The sequence below is a fragment of the Pipra filicauda genome, unplaced genomic scaffold (genome assembly GCF_003945595.2).
Source record: "Pipra filicauda isolate LSUMZ 115617 unplaced genomic scaffold, ASM394559v2 scaffold50_size3627746_pilon, whole genome shotgun sequence".
Taxonomy (NCBI): Eukaryota; Metazoa; Chordata; class Aves; order Passeriformes; family Pipridae; genus Pipra; species Pipra filicauda.
The window spans coordinates 660,607-676,865 of record NW_024104654.1 but is presented as its reverse complement, the minus strand read 5'-3'; the positions used below and the strand labels follow the sequence as shown (position 1 = coordinate 676,865).

General features: G+C 39.1%; 1 protein-coding gene across 5 annotated transcripts in view; it reads right to left on the bottom strand.

The window, feature by feature from the left end:
• STARD13 (StAR related lipid transfer domain containing 13) overlaps positions 1 to 16,259 on the bottom strand; it is a 251,030-nt gene that overhangs the window by 45,427 nt on the left and 189,344 nt on the right. Inside the window, exon 1 of one of the 5 annotated variants that reach the window (XM_027728934.2) lies at positions 9,693 to 9,740. The exons of the other annotated variants lie outside the window; for them this stretch is intronic. The gene's annotated coding sequence lies outside the window, so the exon portion shown is untranslated. Of the gene's footprint in view, positions 1 to 9,692; positions 9,741 to 16,259 lie in introns of those variants that run through there. 5 annotated transcript variants of the gene reach the window in all.

Here is a 16,259-nt window from a genome sequence, read left to right as displayed (position 1 = left end):
GCTCCTTCTCCTGCTTCCTTTTCTGCCACACCAGCTCCTGGCTAACCCTTCAGAGATCTCGCTCAACCCCTTAAGCTGGTAGAAAACTAAATCCCCAAAACTGAGAATGGTCTGCTGTTGGATTAGCAAACTGACACAAATCCTCTAAGGGTCCTGTTTAGTTCACATTAGCTCCATTTTAACAAGCCCCAAAAAAACCAAAGCACCAGAGCAGTCCTTCCTCACATGAGAGAGCACAGGACAACTGTCTCAAGCTGTTTGGAGAAAAGTGCTCTGTCAAGAGGAAATCATGTAAGTAGTTGAATTCTCTAGCTTCAGATGTTATCATCATCCACAAATATCAATGAAATGCTACAGTCCTTTCCCTTTTCCTGTCTAGATATCAGCATGTCATCTTATTTGTGCCTTTCTGCCACTATTCCTCTGTCTCCTCTATCTTTTGTTTTGGTGTTTCTCCCCTTTTTTTTTTTTTTTTTTTTAGATTCAGATACCCCTTTGCACAATGCAGTGAAAGAAATAGCAACTAGAATAAACAAGGTATATAATTACCCCATCTACTGAGTTTATGGCAACTTTATGTTATTCATCTGTCTGTATATAACTTTATTATTCATCTGTCTGTAATAAATCACTATTTATGCTCACTTTTTTATTCCCCCTATATTGTTCACCACTTAAATCTAATTTACTAGACTCAGATAAAATACCTAAGGATATTAGAGAAAATGATTAATCAATTAATTGGAAAGGAGAGAATTTTACTGTGCCACATCACTGAGCTCCAGTGTCTATCCCACGTCAGTCTGTAAAGCAGAAGAGGTCTCACCCTTGCAAGTCTTTGGGAGTAGAGTTAACAGCTTGGTGATAGCTCACAGGTTTGAAGGTGGTTAGTCTGGTGTTATTACCCAAAAGTTACATTAACTTTTCCTCCTTCAAGAGGACGAAAAATGTTGCGATGAGAGTTTGTGTTGCATCTTCCACAACAACAACCACCTGGAATTTTAGGGTCAGTTTGGAGGCTCAGCTCATCCCAAGGCTGAATAAAATCTTTTACTCTCAGGAGCTGCTGTGGACCTCTGTGAAACGTAAATCAGAGAATACTTCTGGGGAGGAAACACTGATCATGTCTTAGACCTGAGGCATGCTCAAGGCAGCTGTGGACACTGTGTGGGACAGCTTCAGCCTTGTCTCACTGGTCCTGGTTTATGAACCTTTCAAGTCATCAACAAGCAATGTCACCGCCCTGATGTCTTCCCAGAAGAGCACTCATAAGGGAAGATGGGATCTTTAGGATAAAGTTCAGTTCAGGCTGAGGCTGTTTGAGAACAGCTCCAGTGCATTTCAGCTTCTTCATGCAGCCCAGTCTGAGATACTTTAATGGCTGCCATTACTCTCCTGCCCCTATATCTCACAGTTTTTAGGATACTTATCTGTGTAACTCCTATTCTTATTTTACAGATGGGGATTAAAAGCACTTCAGAGTGCTTTTAATCCCCATCCTCGAACGAGCAGGTTCGAGGTAAGGATAGTAGGAAATAGGTGCTTGTCTGTTTTATCTGTCTGTAAAAATATGGCTACATCACTCCTCTGTTACTAATACCCTTAGAAATCTGGCCTGGACAGCCCAAATTCCAAATTTCTGATACTTATATGCATTGTTCTACCATTACTCAGCTACTATGTAACACTAAAGGCTGATATGTTTCCATTGAATGGCTTTTGTAAAGCTTCTTCAGAGATAAGAAATTAGATTACAGTAGGGCATAAAGGTGCTAAATTGGAAATAACAGGAAAATATTTGTAAATATGAGAACAGATTACTTTTCAAGGTCACACAGGAAATTCACAGCAAAACAAGAGCTCACATCTGAGCAACCTGATGTAGTGAAAGGTGTCCCTGTCCACATCAGGGGGGTGGAACTAGATAATCTTTCAGGTCACTTCCAACCCAAGCCATTCTATGATTCTATGATCTACAGCTTATATGGAGTGGGTTAATACCTTAAGTACTAGATTATCATCTCCCTTCACTACTGCAAGCAGGTTGGTGTAGATCATGGAAAAATAAAAAACTTGTCATATTCCCTCCGTAAAAAGCCCCATACAATTTAATAAAGACAGATGGAATTTTCAGCAACCTTTCATGTTGCATTGTACTCACAAGAATTCTTAAAAGAGGAAATTCTAAAGCTTTACTTGTAGGGTGGTATATATTTTCATGCAGAGGATAGTAGTGTCTCTAAAGTTACTTAGTCTTTTAGCATAATTCGCTGAGAACTCCATTTCAGGGAACGATTTTAGGTAGAGCTCTAATGGTTTACCCCATTCTCTTCCACTCTGTAGGACTTCTTCAGAATAATTCCAGTAATAACACAATGGCAATTGTACCATGCAGCCATAAAATTACACTTTATAGTACAAATATATAATAAATAAAATAAACCATAAGCACACAATGAATTTATGATTTTACTACACTATGATGCATAGTCTTCAATAAATCCTGATAATAAGGTTTTCAAAAGTGGAATTTCATCGGAGTTATTTTGTGTCATGCCACATAGTTACTATTAGAAACAAGATTATGTTTTGCAAGGAAGGAACAAATAAAACTGTCAAAGTGTTATTTTAATAGTCCTTAACCTTTTGCGGAATACTGTGGTACTAGTAATAATATGATAAAATATGGACCTTTTAAATTACTGTGGCTGAATATAATTCAAATATCAATAGGAAAAGATTCTTTCAAGCTCATGAGTAGTTTCTTTATGTGTAATTCTTTACACTTCGTGAATAATAGTCAGGTGATGTCCATTCATGCTCTGACTTCTTAGAAAGGTTGAAAGTGAGAAGCATGATTATTTATGGGCATGAAAAAAATCTCATAAGCTGAGATATTAAAAGATTGGGAGAGCAGATGAATAAAGAAGGGTTATGATAAAAGGGTATAAAATCAGGGGTAATACAAAAAGAGGAAATTGGGAACTTCGATTCACTATACACACAGGACAAGGACAAGGAGAATAATAAAGGGAGGAATGCAGAAGAAGGAAGGTAATCTGAACTGACACAGGATTTTTTAAAAATACGATCTATAACATTAATTACCAAAGGACACTGGGATCAGGAGATGAGTGTGCTCAAAACTGAGATGGTGTCTTATCTGACTAGTCACTACTACCACCACAGATTTGGAAAAGAATTCTCCAGAATGGAATAAATGAACTAAAGACAGTGTTATGAGAATATTTTTCTCCATTAGATGATCCCATATACAGCTCTTCCTTCTGAGCTACTGACATTTCTATTACTCAGACATAGCTATGACTATATAAAATGTTTCTTTCAATGACTACAATGATTCTTTTGTTTCCTACTACAACCAAAGTCTGCACAGCCCAGCTGGGAAACTTCTTGTCAGTCTTTTATCTTGAGCAAGGCTACATTTCCTAAGAAGAAAGGTGTGTTCTTCCAGCAAGGAGTTAGGAACCTAAGTCCCCCTTGGGTGAAAGGATTATGCTAGGAAAGGATTATGAATCCCTTTCCCAAATTAATGGGATGCTGGTAAAACTGGTAGACCTGAAATTTATAGCAGGTTCATCAGGCACAAAACTTTACAGATCTCAGAACAGTTGTCTGTATTAATATTTTTTACATGTAGATATCATCAGAACTAGGTATGCAACACAATGAGTTCCCTCATGCTAATAACAAGAAGGTGGCTGTGCAAATAGCAACGGAGAAATTACAGTTTGCAGTGTAGGAGAGACCTTGGTACCACGTGCTACACTCCACACGTGCTTTAGGCTGAGAGGTGACTCACAGGGGCCATCGAAGCAGCCAGCACACCAAGCCAGTAGGGATGTAGGGACACAATAAGGACCTTAGGAGTAAGAAATATCCTGAGGAACTCCTAGTTCAGAGTAATTAGCCAACTTGCCAGGCAACCAGTTCCTACAAGTCTAGCACAAAATCAATTCCCTAGGGAATTCTCCCATTATGCAGAGTTCCAAGGAACTCCCTCTGGTACAGGGTGTACAGTACACTCAGGCACCTAGTCATAAGAATGCAATGAGATTTGGATACCAAGCAGTCTTAACATTTGAAAGTTTCAGACATAACATTAATAACACTGCAAAGATGTTTAATAGAACCACCTGATGCTGAAAATCCCATCCATGTTATATGGCTCAGTTATGTGATAAAACCAAGAAATCCAGGTCTTCGAGTGTCCTCTTGAGATTTTTTGTTGCTCCTTATCATCATAATTTCTATTTACTGCTCGTTTCCCTTTCTCCTTCTCTTTCCATGTCTTCCACTCTGAAGTCACTTAAAACCAACTCTCTTCCATTCATTTCTCTGACATCTCTGCTACCCACTGTCCCACATGTCCACTCAGTTTATACAATCTTACTCCATGCAAGGTTGTTTCCCATTGTTTAGCCATGTTCCTTTCAAATTCCTGAAACAGGATTTTAAATCCCCCCAACGCAAAAAATCTCTCCCTATCTTCAAGTATCACTTCGAAAACACTTTTCTTAGCCTACAATGCAGCACTTTGTGATGACACAATAAAACAATAGCTTGCAACCCACATCTCATCTTGAGGAACTTTAAACTGTTATAAAAACTGAAGAGAAAGTTATATATAGGGATCACTTCATCCCTGGGTGAAATGCAGCTGCATTAGGATGAAATGTGGCAGCTGCACAGAAGAATGCTGTAGCAGTTTATGACAAGAAACAAGGAGAATATTTTATCCAGCTGCAACTACTAACAGGATTTATGAGATAGATAAAATTCACATTTTATATATATATATATATATATATATATATATATATATATATATAGGGAGCTGACAAGGACATCAGGCTCTCCTCCATTTAGTCTTGGGAAAACTACTCTGGTATTGCTAATGGACAGAAGTGATTAAGAGCTTGGTTCCCTTCACATCCTCCTTCCCCATTAGGATTTATATTCCTTTTCTTGCCTTCTGACAGCCCCCATGAGTCTTGGCTTAGTATAGACTTGGAGAAAAGAGTACCACCCATCCATTCTTCAGTACCATGCTGCCCTTCCCAGCTATTTGGCCTGTCACTCAAAACCTGAGAACTGCTGACTTGAGAATTAACAGAACTTTGATACATGAACAGTGTATGCCCACTGAAAAATATGTTTGGATAAAGATCTGGAAAATGTGAGTCTTTAAGGACTCTAGTATAAAATACACTATTTTTAATGTGGAAGGAACATTATCAAACATGTAGATCCCATCCCTTAGGATCTATTTCAAAACTTCTGGTGACTCAGAGTCACTATGGACAAATTTTGAAAATAGACTCTCATTTTACAAGTTTCTGGTTTTGGGTTCTCAAGAGATCTAGGTGGCATCTAAACTTCTACGTATTATGGCCTGAAGACCAAAACAGCTTCTGAGCTTAAATTGAAAAGGGACATGTTGCATCCAGCTGTATTTAGAAAACCTCCAAGTGTACGGTTACTTGCCACTCAGATGTGCTATAAAGCAATTTTTGCAACCTACTGATGAGAGTTCCATAGCTAGTAGATATTATGAAAAAGTAGTCATTGAACCATTGTAGCTGTTTGTACCTCTTCATGTTGTACATTCCTGTTCAGCCTTGGGAAGGGGCCAGTCTTAGTGGAATCTCATCTATGACTATACATACCTGAAGGGAGGGTGCAAAGAAGACAGAACCAGGATGTTCTCAGATATGCCCTGTGACAGGCAATGGGCACCCAATGAAACACAGAAACACTTCTCTGAACATCATGAAACACTTTTTCCCTCTAAGGGTGACTGAGCACTGGTACATGTTGCTCAGGGAGGCGGTGGAGGCTTCATCCCTGGAGATATTCAAAACCATCTGGACACACTTCTAGGCACTTGCCTGTAGGTGGCCTTGCTTGAGCAGGGGGGTTGGACAAGATGACCTCCTACCTCAACCACTCTGTGATTCTATGACTATTTCAGGAAATCTGTAAAACTAACCCTGAACTGACCCAACAGTAAGAAAGAAAATATCTCCATCAGCAACATCATACTTTTCTTAGTGAAGAATTTCAGCTTCCTTTGCTGTAAGCTCCTCTACAGCCCTTTTCATCTTGAGGAAAATTAGCACTATTGATTTTGGGACCCACAGAGTCATGGGAAGGGCAAGCATAACACCAGGGAGAGGAGTAGATAATAGGAAGTATGTATGTATCAATTTCAACTGTACCACTACTGGAAACTTGCCATAACTTTATACTTGGAACTATAAGTGTTATTATCTTTGTAGCTGGGCTAACTCTTTGATTAGATTGCTAATACTTTAATCACTAGAGCAGTAAATTCTTCAGTCTGTACACAAGGTATGTTTCTTCACTGCACATAAATTGCACAAGATGTTTTGTCTGGTACTCTGCCCTTGAGATCTGGTTTGAATTTGGATGCAGCAGATGGACTCCACTACATGCAGCTTGTAGCTACCCCCTGTCCTTGCAAGGTTTTGAAAAATGTCATCTCTTGCAAGGCAGGGGAGATTTGCAGACAGCCTGAACTCAAGCAGCATACAAGATATTAAAGGTCTCTGGAGTGGCCTGACATTCAGAGGGCTCCCAAGAGGATGTAGTGCTGGTCTGAGCATTAGTTTCAATTCTCATGGGTACTCATAACTCCAATTAAAGACAGAGATTCAATGTCTCTGGAAGGCAGGGTTTTCAAGCTCAGTGTCCTAAACTGGAGGTCAAATTTCAGACTTCAATGCCTTGCTTAGATTTTCCATAATACCCAATGTGGTTTGCATGTGTGCGGTACTGAAATTAATTGGTCAGACAGTAATTGGAGTTCGTCAGATGAAAGGCACTATGGAATGCAGGAGAATGCTTCATGTTATAATTTGAGTGAAAACGTAAACAATACCCCAAAAGATAGATGCTGTCATCGTAAACTTTCTCTCTGAATTATGCAGATAAGTAGAACAAAACATATCTCCTTATCAACATATTAATTATTCTTTGATTATGCCCTTCATGTTCTGTAGATGTTCAAATTACATGTGGGCAATCAGATATACATCAGAGAAACTCTACCCATCTGAGGTGGTCTTCATGCTGTGAATTTATATTAAACACTGAACATTAATATGAAAGTAACTCTCCTTGGAGATAGCACTTTGATGTATTAATAAAAAGATTTCTCAGTTCTTGTTTATCATAAATTAAGATTAAAACACTTTCTTTTGGAGTTCTGTGTGAGATGAGTAATTTGTAGTGCAAGAAACATCGATAAGATACAGCACATACAGCAGAGTTCAAGTATTGAAGACTGAGTTCCAAATCCATGGCTTGTGCACAGTGAATGCAATGCAAAGTGCTGAGCTCCCACCTGGTATTATCAGTATTATCTGCAATTATCAGCTGATCAACACTCCAAGCAGATCTGTCTTTAGATCCCACTGTTTCCTTATTAGCTCTTTTCATGAAAGGGCCTATTGAGAAAGATGTCCCATGTATTTCTTCCAAAAAAATTGAACCCTGAACAGCAGAATGTCACTTATTCACACAATTTGTAAGAAGCTGTCATCTACACATATTCCAGTAACAGGAGGGCTGACATTATCCTGAAAGTACAGGCAAAAGCTGTACCTACAGACCCAGATGTCTTATTTTTTTATTCACAACCATATTGTAATTATTATTACATATTGTAATTATTATCATTGAAGTATATCAACATTATTAACATTTCATCATGCCTCGAGACCATAGTGAAAAGTCATTTATAAAATGAAGGTTAAGATTACTTGCGGATAGCTACTATTTTATTATTATTATTTCTGAGAGGATCAAACACCCATATCTGTTTAATGCTTTTATCCAGCTGCTGTTTACTACAAGAACATTATTAATGAGAGCTGCCAGGATGTCTTTTATGACTGCATGAAGAAATGAGAAATCAGCAAATTATTACTAAACACAAATTATTATTTTCTTTAACTGGATATTCTGAACTTGGTCTATCTTCCTTTTTGGGGTTGGATTGATCGATCCTATGTCAGTGTCAGATGCGATGTGATAAGCTGGCTCTGCCATGAGCAGGGATTAGGCCAGATGACCTCCATTGTTTGATGGTTCCACTACTTTTAAAAATTATTTAACTGACAGAAGAAATAGCATGTACTTCTGTAAAGATGTTATTGTGAACTAAATTTTACATTTTGCTTTGACTATGCAGTGCTGTAAGAACAGTGGAGCACATTAATGTGTGTTTTAGCATGATCTAGTCCAGAGCCCCTAATTACATGGCTGTGTGCTGATCTTTGTAGAGTCATGAGAAAAAACAAAGAGATTAAAGGAAAGAATTACTCACTTACAAAAAAAAAAAAAAAACTTTCCTCGTTCTGTTTTCACAAAAGCACCCATTTTTATGCAAGTGCCTTCCAAACACTTCTGTCCAATATGTAAACAGTACTAAATGGGGAAAATCAAACTAAAGGTTCCTTTTCACAGAGCAGTGGAGCTACTGTTCCGACAGCTGTTCAGTTTCCATTATCTATCACATGATGGAAATTGTATTTAATTTACTGAATAGATATAGATAACTTTCAGTATCAAAGTGGTGATTTCAAAGGCCAGAATTTTAAGGATATTTAAATTTATCAACTGGTAGGGTGCAGATCTTAAAAGATGTTCAAAGTATTTAACTCTCATTTGCCTTCTCAAGCACCTTTGATTTTTAATTCACCCAATCCTGCCTCCTACTACCAGGTGGCTGCAGACATTTTCTGTGCACTCCAGCACACACACATCTAAATGCTTTCTGAAAACTCAAAGGGATGATACAGAGCAAACAATTTTACCAATGAACTGAAATGTTTTGGATACGTAAACTAACAGAATTCCATGATTTTTCTTCACAGAACTCATTAGAATGTTTTGTTTATTCCCCTTTAGAATGAAAGCTGCAGTCCATATGGCTACAGAGCAACACACAGAAAACAGGCTAAAGTAATTCCTACATGATAGGTGTACATAAACATATATTCATTCATGCTGGAGGGAGGAAGAAATCGAACTCTTTGCTATGTTGGTATAGTTATTATTTTTAGCCCTTTTGGCTGAAGCCTCTAGTTTCCTTTCCATACATTTTTAAATAGAAGGTTGTGGGGGTTTTATGTGCTCCTTCAAGTAGAGAACAGACTTTTAATGCAGTGAAAATACTGGTTTTCCATTCTGCAGCTCACCTAGGTCTGTTTCCATCTATTAAAGCCGTTGTACAAAATAACTGTTTCCTGTAACACAAAATTCTGCTATGGTAGAAGTAACACTGGGTATCCATAGTACTGACATTTCTCATCTCCTTACCCTTGTTACACCACAGATCAAATGGAAGCCAGATTCTTAGGAACTCTGTAATTACTTGACAATAATCATTGTCAGCAATAGAGTAGAGTTAGCAAAGAACTAATTAGCACACCACCCAGGACTAATAACACTCTACACTTTTTTACTGTTATTTTTAGCTAAAAGCAGGAAAGACATAAATTGCTCTTTTATCAAATAAAAGCATGAAAAACCTTAGATAAGTTAGATGTTTGCAGTTATCACTCTATAAAGCTGGACTCCGGCCTCCAGCTACATGGCATATATTACTCTGAAAGAAGACAACAGGAAGGCTGGAGACCTACCAGTGCTTGTTCCCTGCTGGTACCAGAGAGTGGATTTCTGGGGTACACAAGGAGAGACACCAAAGCTACTGAAGGAAGCACAAGCCTCATACTTTCATGTCAGTGCCTCTTGCTGGACAACAGGAGGGCATACAGAAGGGTTGGCTCTGCAAATGTCAGTGAAATACAGACCCTGTCACTTTTTAACTTGCTGGATGAATTTCAACTATTTCTTAATAGTTGATGGGAAGTCAGTTGGACAGTTTCAGTTGCCATCTCATGGATGGAGTCTCTTTGCTCTGACTGCTGGAGAGCACATTCCCACGCATCTGATTCATTATGTGCCTGACTGTGGGCAAAGATGGTTTGGTCTCTAGACAGTGCTAGCAGCTAGATATTTGGAAAGTAAATGACTAGTCTTTTGCTCAGCTAAACTTCTGGTAGGAAATGAGACACATCACTTAACACTTACACTTCAGTTTGAAAAAGAGAAAAATTATTCTTCCCTCCTTGAAGCAAAATTGTGAGACTCCACATGTTAAAGTGTGTACTACACTCAAAATATGCTCAAAGTCCATGAGGGCCACACGGTTAGCTTCCATGATGTCTTCCTTCCTCCACAACTTCAACAAATAGTTAGCCTGTCAAACTAGAGAGATTTTTTTGGTGCTACTAAGGATTTAGTCCAGGTCTTTGCTGATCTCTAAACTTACTTATTTTACAGCAGCATCTGCCCATCGACAAACACGAGACACTTGCCTTTCCAGCAGATATTTCCCACTTGGAGTTAGAAGTTGTCTTAAGCCATGACCTGATTCTGGATCAATTAGAGAGCATTCATCAGGAGATCAATGAATGTAACTCCACACTATAGTTTAAGGTCAGTTCAGTCTAAGAGAGAGGCTAGCGAAGTAAAAATAAACAAATAAAGATCAGGGGTTTTTATAAAAAATGAGAAGAGTGTTGAAGTACATACTTGAAATATTTGCTCTGAACTCTGCAGTGCGGCTGGCACAACACTGATTTAACACTTGGTGACTGTTCAACGTGTGCTACGTGGATGCAACAAGGTCTGCATACATACACTTGCCAAGCAGAATGACAGAGGTAATATGACTATTTTTGAAAAATGAAGTGTTTATGGCTTGCTCAGTTTCAGAGTATGTTTCATAATCTTGAACAGTCACAATGTGTCACTCATGGGCTTGCAACATAGTCCCTCTGAACAGAAGCTGCTTTGTGCTCACCACTGAAGAAGCATGTGCTGTGTGACTGCCATACTGTATTTTGGCAGTAGCTGTTAGAAGTAAATTTACAGAGGATTAAGGAGATGGAAGGCAGCATGCCTCACACTGTAATGCTGCAAAGCATTAAAATACACTGTTTAAAGAAGAGATGAGAGATGGCTGCTGTTCCAAATCTTGGGGCCTGAGGTTCAGCTTGTTTTGACCAAATTTCCATTTGGTCTTTGAGAAGTCTCTACACAACAGCAGTTTCCTTGCCCAGAAGGGGTGTGTGAGGACACCTCCCTTCTCTAGACGTCACCTCTAGTGCAAGGTGGGAGCTGTCTGCAGGGGCACAGGGCCACTCGGACCTGCTCCAGTGGGAAGCTCCTGCCAGCTGGTGTGCTGCCTCTGAAATCATCTTGGGGCCCTTCCCCCTCTCCAGATGTGCTCCATGAAGAGCCAGATCCAGGGGCTGCTCTGGCTTTATGTCCCCTCAAGGCCAGGAGAGCAAAAGTATGCACTGAGGACATGAGACATTTTTGGCTGTCTGGAGCTACAGTAATGGGATATGCAGATAAACACAAAGATTGAAAATTGGTTGTGTATGCTTTGAAGGAAATGGCAAAGTACTTTATTTTCCAAGTATATTTTTTTTCTAGACTTGACCTTGGTCTGCACTTTTAAGAATCTGACATTTTTTGATGGTTTATTTCACTTTCAGATTTTGGCAGGGTCCAGCCTCAGATATGCCAGAAGTATGATGAGATAAGTTATTCTCCAGACAGAAACAGAAGCAGAAAGCAGGCAGTTGCCTACAAAAGATGGTGCCTCCTATAGATTTCACCATAAAAGATGCCTGGCTCAGTTTTTGAAAGGAGAAGCCTAAATCTGACAATGAAATCTCAGTAAAATGGCAGTTAAAGATTTTAAATAACCACCTTAGAGTTCACGTGTTGCTTTGAAACTGCTAGTTAAAAGTAAAGACACAAAAAAGGTATTTTGATTTAGGAGATGGGCTATATTTTGCAGTGTTTTCTTACACTGTAATCGTAGTTAGAAGCCCAGGGCCCACAGTATTCTGTGGCCACTGCATTATGCTCTGAAAGCTTACTTACCACTAAGGAGTCACATTGGTATACTGAAAATTACAGTTCCATATTTTCTAGTACAGCTTCATCTTTAAGGAAAAACAATAACCCAAACAAATCAGCTTGGACACCACTGCTTCACCTGCTCTGGAGGATGTGCAGGGAAGGCAATGCTGCCAGAAGGTGAAAATTATAACTAGGATGCTACATTGGCTGACTGATTTTGGGAACAGAGCTGGGGCTTTTGTTAATCTTTCTGTAACTCCAAGCCAAAGCCAATTTGAGGCCGCTAAAAGTAGCCTCAAAACTGAGACTACAAAGCTATTATTTGTTGAATGTATTTCAAAGCATTTCTTTCAGTCATTGTTTACTGATCTGGCCTTTCCTCATCAGGGGTAGAAAAAACATAATGAATGCTAATCACCTGCAAGCTTGAATCCCCCTGGAAAGAACTTTTTCAGGAAAATGTTGTTGTGGTGAGAACTTTCAGGGAGTGTTGGAGTTTTAAAGTTTCTCATGATGTTTTGCATTTTTCTTCTAAATGAACAGGAAAAAACTCATCTGGCTCTCATTTGAATTCTCAGTAGATTTTAGAAAGGAAATTCCAACCAGAACTGTATTCCTACACCTAAAATCTACATGGGAATGATGCTGCATGCTTGTCTCAAACCAACAACGGCCAAGGGAATCAGAGCTAAGGCTGGGTCATCAGCACACCCGCTTGTTCCACACAACAGTAAAGGTCTCAGCAGAGGGCTGGTTTTACAAACCAGGCTTCAATAGAACATACCAGAGCTCAGCATTAAGCATGTGCTTAATAATCTAGCTGACCTGACTTCATAGCAGCCATTCTGTCATCCATGCAGAATATTTATTTACATAAAGGATGGTAATCATCTCACCTATTTGCAACTGCATTGGAACTATTAATCCTAGGTGCTACTGAAAGCTAGGGATAGAAAGAGGTACTTCCATTAAAATATTTATCTTATCTAAAAGTTAATGTCTGAAAGAGGTAAAACAGCTTGTGCCCAGAAAGTGCTCATTCTTCTCTAGGGACTATACAGAGAATTTGGGAAGAGCAGGCATATAAAGCTAGAGACATTTCCAGTGAGATTCTTCTTTGGGGCATCTCCTGTTACTGTACTGTGTGACTTAATTTCACTTTTTCTGCACTGCATATTCTCCATTTGCAGTGATGGCATAATGACCTGTATCCACGTTTGCAAGGGGATTTGAGATTTATATAGGAACATTCCTATGTAGGTGCTCAGTGGTTACCACAAAGAGCATGTATTTCCCACACAAAGCATGTCACTGAATTAGTTACCTGACCTCAAAATCCACTAATCTGAAACATAAACAATGAAGTAAGTACTCATGTTGTTCACCCCCTAATCACCACAGTGCCTTATTCATCAATTCACCTGCTGCTTTCCATAGGATACACGTATACCTCATCAGAATTAACTTACACTTATCAAAATTCCTCCCTCCCCACCAGCTGATACTATACATTCTTGGTATTCAGGTTTTCTTAAGTGTTTTATAAGATGAAGTATCTCAAACTTAGAAACAGTACTTCCAAGTTTTAGAATTTGTCAGATTTTTTTTCCTAAAAATGTGTGCTGCCTCTGGGCAAAGGTGCTATCTCAAACTACAGAGCTGGTTTTAAGTTAAAGTCAGGGTGAGGGCAGGTCTTCCCAGACAGATGAGTAGGCATCTCCACTTTCCAGCTCCTTAAGAACCCTGTTCCTAGCTCTCCTTAGACATAAAAAGTGAATGGATTGCTCAGTGCACAACAGAGACTACCATCCTGGAAGGGCCTCACCAGAGGACTCTTGTAATTGATGTGAAGACCATATAACTGATTTGTAGACACATCACTCGGCACCATGCTTGCTGTAACAGTTTCCTAGAACTGTTGTTGATTGCCTTCTTCCCCAAGCTTTTCTTCTCTCTCAGTTTAGAAACTCTGGAAAGAAACTTGTAATAGTAATTTGTTTGTGACATGCCTACTCGGCATGCTGTGCTGCACTCTTACACAAATAAACAGGGAACACGATGTAACACCACAGTAGCAGATTTAACTAAGATCCAATTGTATTTGGAGCCATCTGAATGTGGGAAGAATGTTCCCTTAAATGAAAAATCCTCAACAGAAAAACAAGTTCACCCTTCACAAGTATGTACCACAACATAGGACAATACATCATCTTTGACTTATGACTTCATTGGTAAGAAATCGGCCTAGCATTCCTCCTCCAACAGGCATCTGTGCTCTCTATTGTATTGTTCCTTCTGCACAGCTCCGAATTTTGGGTGTCTTTTAGAGCTAGTATGAAGCCACTCTTTGCTAGGAAGTGGTAGCCTGTCCAAAATCAACTCTCTCAATGAACCACCAGGGTTAGGATGGGGGGACGCTACTGGATCTTGATTTAGATTATGAGATTGCAAGAAATTAGAACAAAGAGTTTATATTTCAAGGTGTAATTCATGAGTTTAACTGTCTCGCTTTTACTGAGTTCCTCACCCCAAAAGCTCAGTGACAGCCTGAGTAAATGCTTTGACTTGTAACACACAGTCACCTAAAAAATTAATGATGATTTCTTTTCCCAAAAGACTTAAGGACAAACACATTTCCAACATCAGGGCCTCTGAAGACGAAATACCTCAGGGAGAATATTATTATTAGGTGACAGTGAGCAAATGCTTAAGCAGGAGCGACTGAAGCAGACTGCATACCCAAAGGATTTAATGAGCAGCTTGAAGGAGTTGATGGCCTGAGGCACAGCCTCAGGTCATTAAACCTCAAATGGTTATTATTCCCTAGAAAATGCTTTCTGTCAAGGTCATTAGTGCTATTATACAGTGGAAATTGAGGGTGTATCGAGAAATTAGCATATAGCCTGTTTGCAGAAGAAATACTCTCAGCGACACGGGCAGGTCATTTCCAGGAGAATGCTGCAGCATCCACAAGCCACTTGGCCTACCTGAACTTTCATGTCACTGCAACATTTCTAAGCAGAGTTGCACTTTTGCAGAGTGTCACTACAGAAACTTTATTATGCATTGAGCACTTAAATTAGCAGTCTGGCATTAACTCCAAGGGATAACATTAGCTGAAGTCTCTTCTGCTTAGCATACATTTTTATGTTGGATTCCTGCCCTACTGCTGTCTCTTTTTAGAATAAACCAAGGAAATCTGATTCAACTGATGTGTACACTGGTGACCATGGCATTTGATCGAAGGCTGAAACTGTACATATAGTAGGATCACGACCCTTTTCTGAGAGTTTCCTAGGATAAAAGTCTCACTACACCTCACTGCCTTCAAGGAGAAACACCTGGAACCAGAACAAATATATCCACTGGTGCCTGTGGGGTTAAGGCCAATTGACTGACCAGCAGGCATGGAAGGGCAGTAGGTGGTGAGATCCCAGTCTGCGATTTTCTTCTTGGACTCCACCTCTGCATGGGGCACCTTGTGAACAAAGCCTCAGCTTCACAGTCATTGCCATCACCTTCCCATTAAGTATGGAAAGTGTGAATCCTGTGACTTTTTATAAGTAGGGTCTAGAGTCAGATAGTTATTTGTTTGGTGTGTTTTGTGTAGCTAAAGTCATGACTGGGTATCAGATTTAGTGACCTTTTTTTTTTTTCCAGATTCTGATGCTAGTTTGTGATGTGAATCAGGCAAATCAAATCCTGTAATTCTGTTAAATTATCTCTGTGGATCAGATTTTCCTACATTGTAACCATATCTACCACAACAGTTACTTTGAATTTTGAATTAGGTTTATTTACAAGGGACCTGGAGATCTTTGGTTTTGTAACTATTATATTATAATGATCAATGCTTGACTTTTAGGGCAATGCAACAGATTGCAACTGCTTAAATCTGTTCCTTCTGCTCTAAACAAAGTAGGAAAACTAGAAGATTGTTACATAGTAGGATCATTTTGATTACATCCCTGACGATGATTTAGCATCCCAATTATGCAGCTGTCCAAATTAAGAGGAGAAATCTTTCTTTATTAAAGACCCTGAGGCAATTTAGAAAGCAACAGTACATTATACTAAATAAAGAGAAAGAACAAAAGGACATAATGATCTATTTAATTCTTCTGACAATGTCTGCATTAAATGATCAATGCTTAGACATGCATTGATATTTACTGTTTCATTAAGTGTCCTCACATTCACCAGCATCAGCTAATGCATCTTTCACTAAATGGAATTTATGCAAATGTTATTTCAATCACATGCTTCTA